Raw genomic sequence first — 14,104 nt, forward strand, 5'->3', positions numbered from 1 at the left:
AATAAGAAAGATTAAGTAATTTAAGAGAAATAAGAAAGATATTTTAATCTAGTAAAAATCAAGGAAAATCTTAAAAATAAAATTATTGGGGAGGTAAGCGGATGTGGGGATCCTGGCTTAAAGTTTTGAAAAGAAGCAAGGCAGAACTCAGTTTGCCCTCACAACAGTCACAATGCCTAGGTTTCAGTTGAATTTCACATAGAATTCATTCAGACTTAGTGGCTGTGTCTACACATGCCTTTACACAGGCTTAAATTTACAGCTTGGTAAATTACTATGCAGTAAGTGGGAATAAGCCAGTGTCTACACATGCAGGTGTTAAAGCACATCAACACTGTATGTTGACTAACTTGACTTAGTCCCAAGTCAGTCAACACACACAGTGTTATTGCACAGTAAGGCATCTACATATACGTTACTGTGCAGATCTAATTGGGTGTAAATTTGATACCTATATGATGCAGGTATCAAATTTACACCCAAGTTTGTATAAGTCATCATATTTACTGTGCGGTACCAGCATGCACATGTAGACATGCACCCATACTGTTCAGTAATTTTGGTTACTGTACAGTAAATGTGCACATGTAGACATGCCCAGTAAATATAAGTTCTTCTGAACCCTAAATATATGCAAGCTTTTTGCAAGTTCTTGGAACTGATAGGTGAGTATCATACAATTTACAGGTATAGCAAACAAAACCTTAGCATGTATCTATCGATGCATCTCAAACAAAACTAAGGATGTCATCCTTCTGCTTAATTCGGCTGTGGTGAGGCCATAGCTGAAGTATTGCATCCAATTCTGGGCATACACTTCAGTAAGTATGTGGAGAGGTTTGAGAGAGTCCAAAGGAGGGCTACGCATATGGTTAAAGCAGGTTATACAATGAGAGGCTGAGAGACAAGTGTCTGTTCAGCCTAGAGAAGAGAAGACACAGAGGGAACTTGGTGGCAGCCTATAAATATATAAGGGAAGCATATCAGGGACTGGGGAACATATGTTCACCAGGACTCCCCGGGGGAGGACTAGAACTACCGGTCATAAATTGCTGCAAGACCATTTCAGATTAAATGTAAAGAAAAACTTCTTTACAACTCAGATGTCCAGCATCTGGAATAGACTCCTCCCAGAGGTGGTAAAATCACCTACTCTGGATATCTTCAAAAAACATTGGGATGCTCACTTTGCTGGGGTCATCTGACCGCAGCAGTCTTTCCTGCCCAAGCACAGGGGGGTTGGACTTAATGATCTCAAGAGGTCCCTTCCAGCCCCTATGTTGCATCTATATGACATTATCATAGGTCTTATACCAGGCAAGGAGACTAAGATATGGTTGTCCTAAACTAAAAGCAAGTTTATTGAACGCTAACAGATACACTTCTAATTAACATTGAAGTAGCAGTAGCAGTTTAAAAAACATAGGTTTGTAGCTAGTTAAAGCAGATGCTTACAACCCCAAAATGTTGTGAACAAAACTTCGCTGGTTGATCAGGCCATGAAGTCTTGTTTGGGGGACTCCTGGCTCCCACGTCTGATGTTGAGACAGGATTTTGGATCGATGACAGGATCTCTTCAGGCTTTCATCAAGAGTGTTCCGAGGAGGGGTTCCAACTTTTTCTCGTATATACCTTATTGTTACTGCGTTATCATTAGTACATTAGCATAAACTCTTTCCTACAAAGCATATTGATAAGCCTATTTCCACTTGCCATATATGATTATCTGTAACTGGAATTTTCTAGTAGCTACATGCAAATTTATTCTTAGTTAGGGGTTTGTTTTCTATTGATAATTTCCCTTTTCTCCCCAGCCAAATGTCATATTTTGGTCAGCCCAATTCCAGTTTCACCTTTGGTCATCTGACCAGGGTCCTCCCAGACTTCTTCTTTTCCTTTGCCAGGGACAGGTCATGGTCAGGGTGACCTGTCTGTCAAATTTCTGCTGGGTTGCAGGTGGTTGGAGCTAAGAATAAGCATGCAGCAAACACAAATATTGGTTTCCTGCCTATTGAGCTGGGCCCAGAAGCCTTTGGGTTCCAACACATAACATCTATGAATCTATGAAAATCTTTTTCTGCTTTCTATGTAGTGACCCAAGGTAAGAATTTTTGGCAGAAAAAACTGTAGCCTGAACACAAAATTTGCATACATGAGTTTTAACTATTCAGAGGGATTGTTCAAGTTTTATTTACATAGTGACACTTATGTATGGCATTGATGAGTTCTTTTCATTAATGGTATGACTATACTGTAAATAATCCCCAGTTTTTGCCTACATTTTGGTTCAGCACTTCCACCTGAAAACAGACATTACTGGTTAATGCATAGGAACTGCAGAATAAACAAATTTCTGTAGCTGATTAGAGTAGGTTTCAGCAGGTGGATACCAATGGACCAATGATGCAGGTGTCAAATTTAAACTCAAGTTTGTGTAAGTCATCATATTTACTGTGCAGTACCAGCATGCACATGTAGACATGAAGCCATACTGTGCAGTAATTTTGGTTATTGTGCAGTAAATGTGCACATGTAGACATGCCCAGTAAATATTAATTCTTCTGAACCCGAAATACATGCAAGCTTTTTGCAAGTTCTTGGAACTGATAGTTGAGTATCATACAATCTACAGTTAAAGCAAAGAAAACACTAGCATGCATCTACTGTTTCTACCAATGATCCACTGGTATCCACAAACAAATAAGGAAGGATAGGGAAGATCTTGGATCATATGTTCAATTTATGAACTGGCAAAACTAAAAACTTCCACCTAAAATACAATAATTTATTCAATATTTTCACCTTCTCCCACAGGGTATAACCACAGAGTAGGGAGAAATGGAAGCTTCAGTTAACATCTAGGAAAGCAGAGTAACTCAGGCTATCTCAGGAGAATATGGAATTTGTGTTGGGGAAGAGAAATATTTCCTTAGACCACAGGCAGGTTACACATTCCATAGAAGCCTTTTTATGACTCATGATGGTAATGAATCTGATAGGAGGCTCCCATGCTTGGAAAACACAACCATTATTTGCTTCTTTTTATGAATGAGGCATGAGAACTCTGTATTTTTGCTTTTACTGTCGTGTTTTTGTTATTCTGCAGAAGAGTTGATTGGAAAGTAGGATTCCCAGTGGATGGGAAATATTTAATAAAATATTTTTTAATCAACAATTTCATAAAATTTGGTTTTGGAAACCCCAGCATATTGTATTTCCAAAATGAAATATATTCCACCCTGCAACTGCTCAGTGAAATTGATATACTTATCTGCTTCATCACTGCTACAGCATAAAGTTTTGTAGTACCTGGACTGGACATTAGGAAGAACTTCTTCACAGTTCAAGTGACCAAGGTCTGGAATGGGCTCCCAAGGGAGGTGGTGCTCTCCCCTACCCTGGGGTTCTTCAAGAGGAGGTTAGATATGCATCTAGCTGGGGTCATCTAGACCCAGCACCCTTTCCTGCCTATGCAGGGGGCCGGACTCAATGATCTATTGAGGGCCCTTCCAACCCTAACATCTATGAATCTATGAATCTACCTCATGCATTGAGCTGTGGATGCCTTTTTTAAAATCCCCACTTTACAGATCAAGAAATAATAAATTAAATGTCTTTTTTTAATTAAAATTCTTATTTTCATCCTGTCTTTTGACAAGAATATGCTGCTGCAAAACAGCATTCAATATTAAACTTATTAAAAATATCTATTAAACATACATTAACTTATTGTCTGTCTCCTAGTTATACTTAGGCAGCAATATATTTTGTTATATTAATAACAATTGTATTATATTTTTCAGTGATGGAGTAATTAGAATTCAGAGGGCAATACATTTGAGCCACAAAAGTATGTTGGGATAATAAAAGTAATATTCTTACTTTATTTGTAGCTTGAATAATTACAAGCATAATTACTAATGGCCATAATAATATTCAGCTTAAATTTAAATACTGGCATACTATGATTTAAAGGTACCCTATGAGACTAACAGATATCACAGATTGACTGTTTTTTAAATGATATACTGTTTCCTGGGAGTTTTATTTCACTTTTCCTCATATTAATAGGCAATGTAAAAAGTGAATGAGAAATCAGTTTTCACTTACAAATTTGAATCTCTCAATCAAATCCCTATTCCATTAGTCCTTCTTGTTTTCATTAGGTTACATAATTTTGTTAAAAGTGTCCCAACCCCTCCCCCATGCTTGGTACATGCATATGTGTCTGTTATACTTTACACTTTATGACCCTTATCATTTAGCTCCAGCTTATGTTTCAGTTGTGGAGATTGTTGGCTCAATTCTTGATCTCTGCCAACCTAGCACTTATTACATGTCTTGACATATTTATATTTTTCAATGTCTATAACAGACATCAGTCCAGTCTAGTGGTTCTCAAACTGTTTAGACTCAAGGCACCCCTCTTTAACTTTTTCTGACAGACAGTCTGTGCTCTAGCCTGTTACCAGGAAGGAGAGGTAGACACCTCCTCTGTATCCCAATAGAGCTCTATCCTCTCCATAGAGTTGCATTGTTTTTTACTTTAGACACCTTCAGTTCCATCCAACTCAGTATCTCTTGGAAATAGAGAAGCACAGCCTTGGTAGCGGGGGCAGAATGGCACCCCTGAAAGGATCTTGTATCACCTCAGTTGTGAATATGGCTATCCCACAATATTTGGTCCCAGTCCTGAACTGTATGCAGACCCAGATACCTAAGTGGCCCCAAAATTCTTTTTATGAAAAGAATTATTTAATGTTAATCAAGGAATCTATCTGCGATAAGCTTGCAGAAGGTAAGATTCTGAATTACAGCCAGTGTGGCTTCATTGTGGTCAGGTCTTGCCTTACCAACCTCATCTCCTTCTATGACCAGGTAACTCACCACATGGACAGGAGAGAGCAGGTTGACATTATATACCTTGACTTTCAAAAGGCCTTTAATCTAGTATCCCACAATATCCACACAAGAAACTGGAAGATTGTGGACTTAACTCCAAGACAGTCAGATGGGTGATAAACTGGCTGCAGAATAGAACCCAGAGAGTTGTAGTGAATGGATCTGTGTCATCCTGGTGAGAAGTGGACAGTGGTGTCCCACAGGGTTTGGTGCTTGGTCCTGTACTTTTCAACATCTTTATTAATGATTTGGATATGGGGGTGAAGTGCTCACTGGCCAAGTTTGCAGATGACACCAAGTTATGGGGAAGTGTGGTCATGCTAGCAAGTTGGGTGAATCAGAATCTGATGAAGTTCAACATTGAGAAATGTAAAGTGCTCCACCTCAGGACAAGCAACCTCCAACACACCTACAGGCTTGGCAGCACCAAACTGACTAGCACCATGAATGAAAGGGACCTGAGGGTAATAATAGACCACAGTATGAATATTAGCCTGCAGTGTAATGCTGTAGCCAATAGGGCAAATAATACTCTGGCATGCATCAGTCGATGCAGCTCCAGCAAAAATAAAGAGGTGTTTTTTTTTTGCCAAAATTCAGCACTGGTGAGATTACAGCTGGAGTACTGAGTCCAGTTCTGGGCACCACACTTCAACAAGGATGTGGACAAGCTTGAGAGAGTCCAAAGAAGAGTCACCCATATGATCAGAGCCTTAAAAGACAAGCCATATGAGGAAATGCTGAGGGATCTAGGACTCTTCAGCCTGAGGAAAAGAAAGCTGAGAGGGGACCTGGTAGCAGCTTATCACTACACTGGGGGACTACAACAAGGGCTCAGTGAGCAACTGTTCACCAGAGGGGAAAACCAGGAGTAATGGCCACAAACTCCTGGAAGATTGATTCAGGCTCAACATTAGGAAAAACTTCTTCACAGTCAGGGTGTCCAGACCATGGAACAAGCTCCCTTCAGAGGTGGTGCAATCACCTACCCTGGCAATCTTCAAGAGGAGATTAGACAGTCACCTTGCTGGGGTCACCTGACCCCCAGTTATCTTTCCTGCTGAGTGCAGGGGGCTGGACCCTATGATCTTCCGAGGTCCTTTCCGGCCTTACAATCGATGAATCTATGAGTGTATTCAATTAAAAATGTGCAAGAACAAAGTTATGTTGGTACTAATTCCAAAACCTGTCTGTCACCAGCAGAAGATGGTCAGGCAGACTCAGATCATTTAATGTATGTTCTTATTCATATGCCCTAGTGGGTTACTTTCACTCTCTGCCTTGGAGTATTTTCCATTGTGTTCTATGTTTCATTATATTACTTTAATCGTTTCCTCCTTTAGAGCCAGCAAAGGGCATATAAATCAAAAGAGAAAAGTATTCTGTTGTTTTGAGCAAAAGCTTCCTTACATTCTGTGAATTAATTCCTAAATAAAGAATAGCGGGCAAAAATCCTTATTTTTTGCTTTACAAAAACTTTAATTCATGTTATTTCCTTTATACTATTCATCAGTTTGCAGACCTTCTGCCTTCTACTCTTTAGGTCAGGACTCAGTCCTACATTTTTTGCTGTTCACTGTCCAGTATTTCATTCTCCTGACTGATGGCAGCCCATAAATAATGCAAGACCATTTGAGAAATCACAAAGTGTGGAACCTAGTCTCAAGCCGCAGTTGAATAAATGTTCTCAGCTCTGAGGAAGTGTTAGGAGATATAAAATCTTCATCCAAAAGCAAAAGAAAGATGTTGTGCAGGCCCCATATTCCATCTGTTTATGAGAGGAGGCAAACTTTTATTGAGTAATCATAGATCCACTGACCCCCATAACACTCTGCACACTAACATCCATCAAGCCAGTTGGAGCTGAACTCAATGGGGACAATAGGACTTCTCTGGTCATGATCTTCTTGGAGATTTCCTCCTTTAAGAATAAAGCTAAGCCAATCAAATCCTCCAATTAATTCTAAAAGCCAATCATTTTTTATCATATCATAACAGTTTTTCCAAATTGTTTGAAATAAATAATGCAAATATAAATATAACAAATTAGGTAACTTGGATGGTATACAACCAGGGAATACTAACTTTAAAAAAATCTTTCTCTAACACAGGTCCTCCTTCCCACCTCACAGGTGCCTGGTATGTTATTTTGCATAGCAGGTAAATCTACCAAGGATCAGTTAGAGTTTAGCATCTCTTAACAGTTTTAATTTACATTAAACTTTATCCAAAACTGTGGACAACTTCTTATCCTCAGTGAAATTAATAACTTTGCATCATTTAAAAAAAGAAAATAGTAGAGAAAAAGAGAAAATAATAGGGAGTTTATTAATGGTAAAAATGACAAAAATGACAATAGACTACCTGGTTATCATTGGAAGTCAGTGGGTATAGAATCTTTGCTTTGGTTGTTTCTTTTAAAATCCACTGTTAGTAGAAATAGTGTAAGTGTTTTCTGGAAAAGGTGTTTGTTAAGAGCTTCGGGACTTTCTTTACATTTTAGTGTGCTATATTCTAAAATGCCAATGCACACTTAAGTGAAGAATTCTTGTTGGTCCAATAAAAGATATCGCCCATGAGAATTCTTACTTCTTGCATACTTCTGAGCAGGGCTTCTCAAACTTTTGCTTCCTAAGCTGCGCCCTATCCACCCCCACTCCCCCCCCAGCCGCCATGTTATAAAAGCTCCATGGCCCACCTGTGCCACAACAACTGCCCAGCTTCTCAGCCCTACCCACATGGCCGTGGGTGCAGTGGGGCTCAGGGCTCGGTGGTCCCCACTCACTTGAGCAGCAGCAGCTCAGAGCTTCACCTGCCCACAGAACCACCCACAAGATGGAGTCTATAGGGCAAGTGGGGTGGCCCCATAACTCCTACCCCTTCTTTGGGATTTGTCTCAGCCCCATGCTGGGAGGCAGTTCCTCCCTGCACCAGGATGGACCTGGCAGACCCCTAGTTGAGAACCACTGTTCTAGAGCATGTAAACCTTGATGTCACCCTGTTGACCTTGTTTTCTATTTTTACTAAAACCAGGGTTATAGGTTCCCTGAAGCTATGTCCATATATGTTATTATAAATATTACCATTGATTCCAGTGAGCTTATATCAAAAACATCAGTGCAGTAGCTATCAGCCCTATTTAAATGGACATATAGTCCTAATTCATGATTCAGAAGTGATTGAAGCTAGCATTCATTTTACTTTACTAGGTATTATATGGCTTTGGAATTATAAAACTCTAATAGAACACTGTAGAAAAGTTAGGAATCCATTCCCAGCACAAGCTAGGAATAAAATGAAATTAAAAAAATGAAAAAGAACATGTATTTTAACTATAAGGATATAGGAGAATCAAGTAGCTTTTTTACTGTAGAGAACATGCTAGGGGTTTTTCTGCACTTCTGTTGGGCTCCTTCACCTGTTTTGTTCAGACGTTGTGCTAAATTCTTTAGCACCGATGCTCTGGCTTTGGAAAGCAGGATTCAGGTCATGTCTACAATGGCTTTCCACCTGTGTTTTAAATACCATGTTAAAAAAAATAAGTTTATTTGTATCAAATAAGATTGTAATATAGGTTTGTCACATATTAAACCATGTTAAAATTAGCACTTAACATCTATATGTAAGCATATTAATTTATGCAGCTGAGCACGTAAACCGAAACATGGACTGACAGAAGTTGACAGCTGAAATGCCTAAATAAGCAATAGAACATGTTCCTGCAACCAAATCAGAATATCACTGTACCCAGAATAAATAATAATACCTATGGCTGATTCTGATCACAGTAAACATGGGACCTTGCAATGTTATATAAATCTCCACCTACAATGCATAGGCGGTGGAAGGGGTGGGGAGGAGGGTTAATGGGATTTAGACCCCCCCCAACAAATACAGGGCAGTGGAAGGCCTAAATGGCAGCCTGGCTGTGGGCTTCCGGTGGCTGCAGCATGGGTGGGGAGGGGCATATGCACAGTGGTGAGGTAGGGGTTGGGGCTGGGGCTAGGGGAGGGGCAGGTGCTGCATAGCCACGGCAGAGCAAAGGATTTAGCTGCAAGCAGTTCATATTGGGGTCATGGCTCCTGCTGCTATGAGCACCCTGGGAGGCATGGGGAGTGTGTGCCCCTGGATCTGCATGGGGTACGGCAGGCTGCTGCTTCAGGCTGGGGCTAGGGCTGTGCTGGGCTCTTCCTGGTGGGGGAGGGGCTAGGCCAGGCTGTGCTCGGGCTGGGTGGCAGTAGCACTTGGAGGGGGTCATGGGTGGGAGGCTGCAGCCAGTCCAAAATTCACTGTAGCCCCTCCCGACTCCTCCTCCCAACACTGCTGCCACCTGCCTCAAGCTCATTGTGGTCCAGCCCCTGCCAGGAAGAGCCTATGTAGCCCCAGATGCAGCCCACAGTGGCAGCCTGCCTTGCCCTGCACAGATCCAGGAGCACACGCCCACTCCCAAGCCCTCCCAGGGGATGTGCAGCGGAGGGAGCCACCACCCTCTCCCCATGCCTCCTTGATGAGCCAGGGCTCTGTCCTATGCCTGCCACAGCTGTGCAGGGCCTGTCCCTGCCCCAGTTCCACTCTCTCCACCCCATGGCCCATTCTCCTCCCCCTCTGCCTCTTCCCCCGCAGACTTACCTGCTGGGCGGGCATGCATGCTCATCCCCTCCCACCAAAGTTTTTGCTCACTCTGCCAATGCTACAGTCTGTTTGAAGAGCAGTGTCAGAATGCAGCTGGGCACATGGAGAAAAGTAGGGGCAATATGTTTTGGTTTGTAATCATAAATGCAAACATATAGGGGTCAGCAGCCTTTTTTTTTCAGCCCACATAAATTTATTTCCCACGTTGAAGGGAAAAAGAAGCAAAGTCATGGAAAAAGGAAAGGTGGGAGGGAACAGTAGAAGGAGAAAGCATGCTGGGCCCGGGGGAGATCCAAAAGCTATCCCAGATGTTCACACCCTCTAGTAATGGGGGAGGGGCCCCATTGCAGGTATGTTGTAGTAAAGTGTATATTTGTAAAGATTTTTATCCTTCAATATTAAAAGATTCAACATTAATTTTGAGCTTCAAGTAGTTTAACCTTCCAAACCTTATTTTGCAGGCAAATCATATTCTATACAGCCTTTTTTGTTCTCTCTTTTTGTATAGCAGAACTTTTTCCATTAAAATAGATTTTAGTTCATTACAAGAGGAGGAAAAATTATGATTTAACAGAATGCTGCATAAGAACTAAATTGAATTAGCATGAGCACTTTCAAAATTCATTTACACACTAATAGTGAAATGGTTTATGGACAGACTAGGTCGTAAATTATTGATTGGCTAATCATATTCTCTTCGTACTCAATTACTGACTAACTGCTAAATCACCTTTCCTTCAATAACAGATATGTTCAAAATGCATTGTGAAGGCTAAGCAACTCCCCCTACATCCATTATATTCCCTAACAAATTAAAAACTTCTTAATCTTATGATTTCTCAGTAAAGTTTACCGTTTTCAAGCCCCTTTTCTTCTTCTTTTTCTCTCTTTTGAGAATCAGTTCAGCTATGCACAAGTTGGACTGCGTTTCTTCAGAAATGTTCAGTGTGAACCATTTCAAGTAGGTATTTTTACCCCAAAAGGACTGGCTATCATTTATTTGGAGGGGGGGGGCTTTAATTAAACTTTACATTTATACTTATAAATAAACTAGTTAGTACTGGTTGAACCTTTACAATTGCAGAAGACAGATTTTTCTCTTAAAACTTCAACAAATTTTTGGTATGGGTTGGAACTCTGCAAACAACATATAATTATTGGTTTAATCCTGCAAAGTGGGTAAAAGGATTAGTAGAAAGAAAAGCATTACTAAACATTTCTAAATCTCAAGGAAAAATCCAGTTCTGTTCTACTTGGTGTTTGCCACAGGCCATTTTTTATATTTTTGTTTTGAGCAGCATACCACTTTGATATATTCTATTTATTTGTGTATTAGTCAATGAATAGAGAATGAAAAATCAAACATTCTCTCAAGAAAGAGATGCTTGTTTTGGATTTGAAGTAGGCAGTGTAGCTGAACTTATATTTTAACAAAATATATTAAGTTATGCATTTCATAAGATGAGGAAAATCTAAGACACCTCTGTAGAATTCACATTACATTCCTTGTAAGTTGTCCTAGATGCAGCCGGTAATAGGGTTCTGATCATAAGATTATTGGCTTTGTTACCCTTTCTTGTAAAAAATATGCACAAGAACTGGTTATCATGTCACATTTACTGATTTGTTGCTGACTTTGAAAGATGTCATTATTTTGATAGAGTTGTATTGATTTCACAGCTTACTTACTGATATTAGTATTGGCATCTTGAGGTTTGATCAACAGATTTATGGCTTGCTATAACAATGAATGTAAGACCTAAATTCTCCTGTGCACTTAGGATGAGAGCTGTCATAGCATGGAAATTAGAGATGGGAAAGACATATTAGATTATCCAAGACATGCGTTCCCAATACAAGATTTTGTCATGCAGTATATAGTATTATACTGTATATAGTATATAGTATATATAAACTTTTTAGTGGTTTGTGCAGTTTAGTTTCATACCATTAGAGGGTTTCACTGTTTGCTCTAGAAGACTGTTCAATGACTTGATACATCCAAATCAACATTTTTTCTGATAATTTTTCTTCCTTTATTTTATCAATTTTTTTCTTTACAAACCAACATATTAGTTTAACACACTTCAATCAGCAGTAAGCTGCTTTTTCTTTCCCCTGCTAGTTGTTGTTTAGCAGAAAGTTTGGTATTAGTTCTTGGGGCACATCCACACATGTAGGGATGTATGCCTGCAGTGGCACAAATAGCAGCAGGATGCATTTGTGTCAGAGATTTGTGCCTCAGCACATGTGCTTGAATGTGCATTTTGGTGCTAGGCAAATTGTACCATTTTGGGGAAACTAACCCTGCCCAGTTCCTCCTGGATCTTCAGCCAGGGAGGCATAGAGGCTGCGGCAACACCTGTGCTGGCCTCAGCAATAGAAAAAGGTTTCCTGGTAAGCAGTTCTTGCCCTGCCCTGGCGTCCTGGTGAGCAGGACTACTTGCCCTCAGGAACTTCTCAGCCCTGGCCAGTTGGTGTCTGGGGACACTAGTCCCCAGTGCCAGCTGAAGTGCTGCAGCAGCCCTGACCAAGAGTGTTCCCTTCACCCTTTACCCACTTCCGCAGTCTGGCAACAGGGACTAGAGAGAATAGTTATCCTACTTTCACCTAGAAGAAATCCAGAATGGTTCAACTTACTGTGAAAAGAAGCAGGTGATCTGTAAGTGCCATACACATGAATGCAAAGTGCCAGCAAAGACAGAGTGACTCAGGTATAACTTTGAGTCGTGCTTGCTCATGCCATAGCTAGATCAGTGTTCAAATTTGGATGTCAGTAACTGAATTTAACCATTCAAGCTAGGGACATACACTGGAAGTTGCACATACACTGGTTTAAGTGATCAGAAACTGGTTAAACTTGTAAAAAAACATAAGTTCAGTGTACATAAACTAGTTTCAAAATGGCCCAAACTGGTTTAAGATAAACCTGTTTGAATATAGACTTCACTGCTTTTGGTCAAAAAAGTTTATGCAACTTCTGTCCCAGGTCCCTTCCTAGTTGATGTTAAATCAGAGTTCCCCAGCATCCCAACATGTTTTTCATCCCTGAGCTGGGCTGGGCTGGGCTGGGCTGGGCTGGGCTGTCTGCTCCAGAGAGCAGGGCTGGTCCTGCCCCTCTCCTCCCTACCTGGAGCTCCAGCTGGCTGAGAAGGAGATGGAGACTTCAAGCGCAGTAGTGTCTGCCTAGCTTTCCCTGTTCCACCCTCCCCTCACTCACTGCACAAGCAGGGGTCCCTTTTTTCCTACAGCAAGGACCCTAACCAGCTTCTGGCAATGTTACCTCCATACCAGCTAATGCTGAGATGTGTATGTGTGTGTGTATCCAATTTTACTGGAACAAAGACAGACATAACAGTGTCCACTTAAGGCTTTCTGGAACTAATCATCAGGTCAGCTGGTAATGTCCCTCCCTTCTTCCTTAAATGCCTTGAAAAAAGCTGTTTAAGAAGAGCTTGAACTAATGACAGAAGCTTTGTTTCCTTGATGAGCTGATAAGCTGTTTGTTCTGATAAGCTTCCTGCTGGCTTGCTTGCTCCAAAGGCCACAATCTGACAGTGTTCAAGAGGGGACAGAGAGAGGAGTGAGAAATAACCTGGTTTCAATGCATGGGACCTATGAGTGCCCAGCAGTTTGCTGCAGCAAGTATTGAAGGAGTAGGGAGAGAGAGATTGAAAAGTTCAGTATCATCAACAGATGTAGCACTCCACACACGCAGTCCTCCTTCTCTCCCCACTCCCCCTTTGACTCAGAATACTAGCCAGGGGCCACGGTTTGGCAACACTCTCTGCCCCTTGAGTGGCAAGCCAGAAAAAGCCTGGTGAAGGCTGGTTCCCCCTCCCCCTTCAGGCACACCCAGGCTAATGACTGTGCAGGCCAGGGTGGGGATTTAAACCCCTCCCTAATTATATCATCCTGCTGGATCCTGGTCACCACCCCCCCCTCTAAACTCAGTACTGTGGAAAGAAGGGAAGGCTCACTCTAGCATCCCCTGACTTCAAGTCTGAGTCACTGCAGGCATATGCCTGCATTTCCTGATTTAGAAGTGAATGGCCATCCTTTTGCAATGTGTTTCAATCATTCAGGTTAGACTAACCTGACAATAGTCTAGTATATAATAAATAGGCCTACAGATGTCATACAAAAAGGTCTCAAAGATCCAACTATATTAGGGTCTTACCACAGATGACATAATGGGCCGGATCCAGATGTGCAGGCATGTGCATTTCCCAGGGACATGCTACTTGTCTCTGAGGAATGCCATGGACACATGCTCTGTTGTGAGGCATGTTGCCCTGGGTGGGGTAGGAGAGGCAGTGGCCAGCACCCAGGCTGGCCTCAGCAGCTTTACCTAAGGTCCTGGGGGCCTTCCAGGACTCCAGCAGCAGCGATCCAGAAGCAGGGAGCCTGGCTGGCAGCTAGAGCATAGGTTCAGTTGGCCAAGCTTCAGTTTCAGGCAGTGCATGCTGCCACCATATGTACCTCCCTGCTTTTTTCTGCTGCATTTTTTTTTGACACTGGGATCTCCTGGTGTGTGCTTCCCTCTCTCCCCCCCCCCCCCCCCCCCCCC

At 41.6% G+C, this 14,104-nt stretch overlaps 1 long non-coding RNA gene across 1 annotated transcript in view; it reads right to left on the bottom strand.

Moving 5' to 3' along the window:
- Window positions 1-6,649: 6,649 nt before the first annotated feature.
- The window catches only part of LOC102376373, a 39,969-nt gene continuing 32,514 nt past the window's right edge, over window positions 6,650-14,104 (bottom strand). Inside the window, exons 2-3 of the long non-coding RNA XR_324051.1 lie at window positions 8,321-8,412; window positions 6,650-6,670 (exon numbers count right to left, since the gene is read on the bottom strand). This is a non-coding gene — a long non-coding RNA (uncharacterized LOC102376373). The remainder of the gene's footprint in view (window positions 6,671-8,320; window positions 8,413-14,104) is intronic.

This window comes from Alligator sinensis, unplaced genomic scaffold (assembly GCF_000455745.1).
Source record: "Alligator sinensis unplaced genomic scaffold, ASM45574v1 scaffold865_1, whole genome shotgun sequence".
In the NCBI taxonomy this organism is placed as follows: domain Eukaryota; kingdom Metazoa; phylum Chordata; order Crocodylia; family Alligatoridae; genus Alligator; species Alligator sinensis.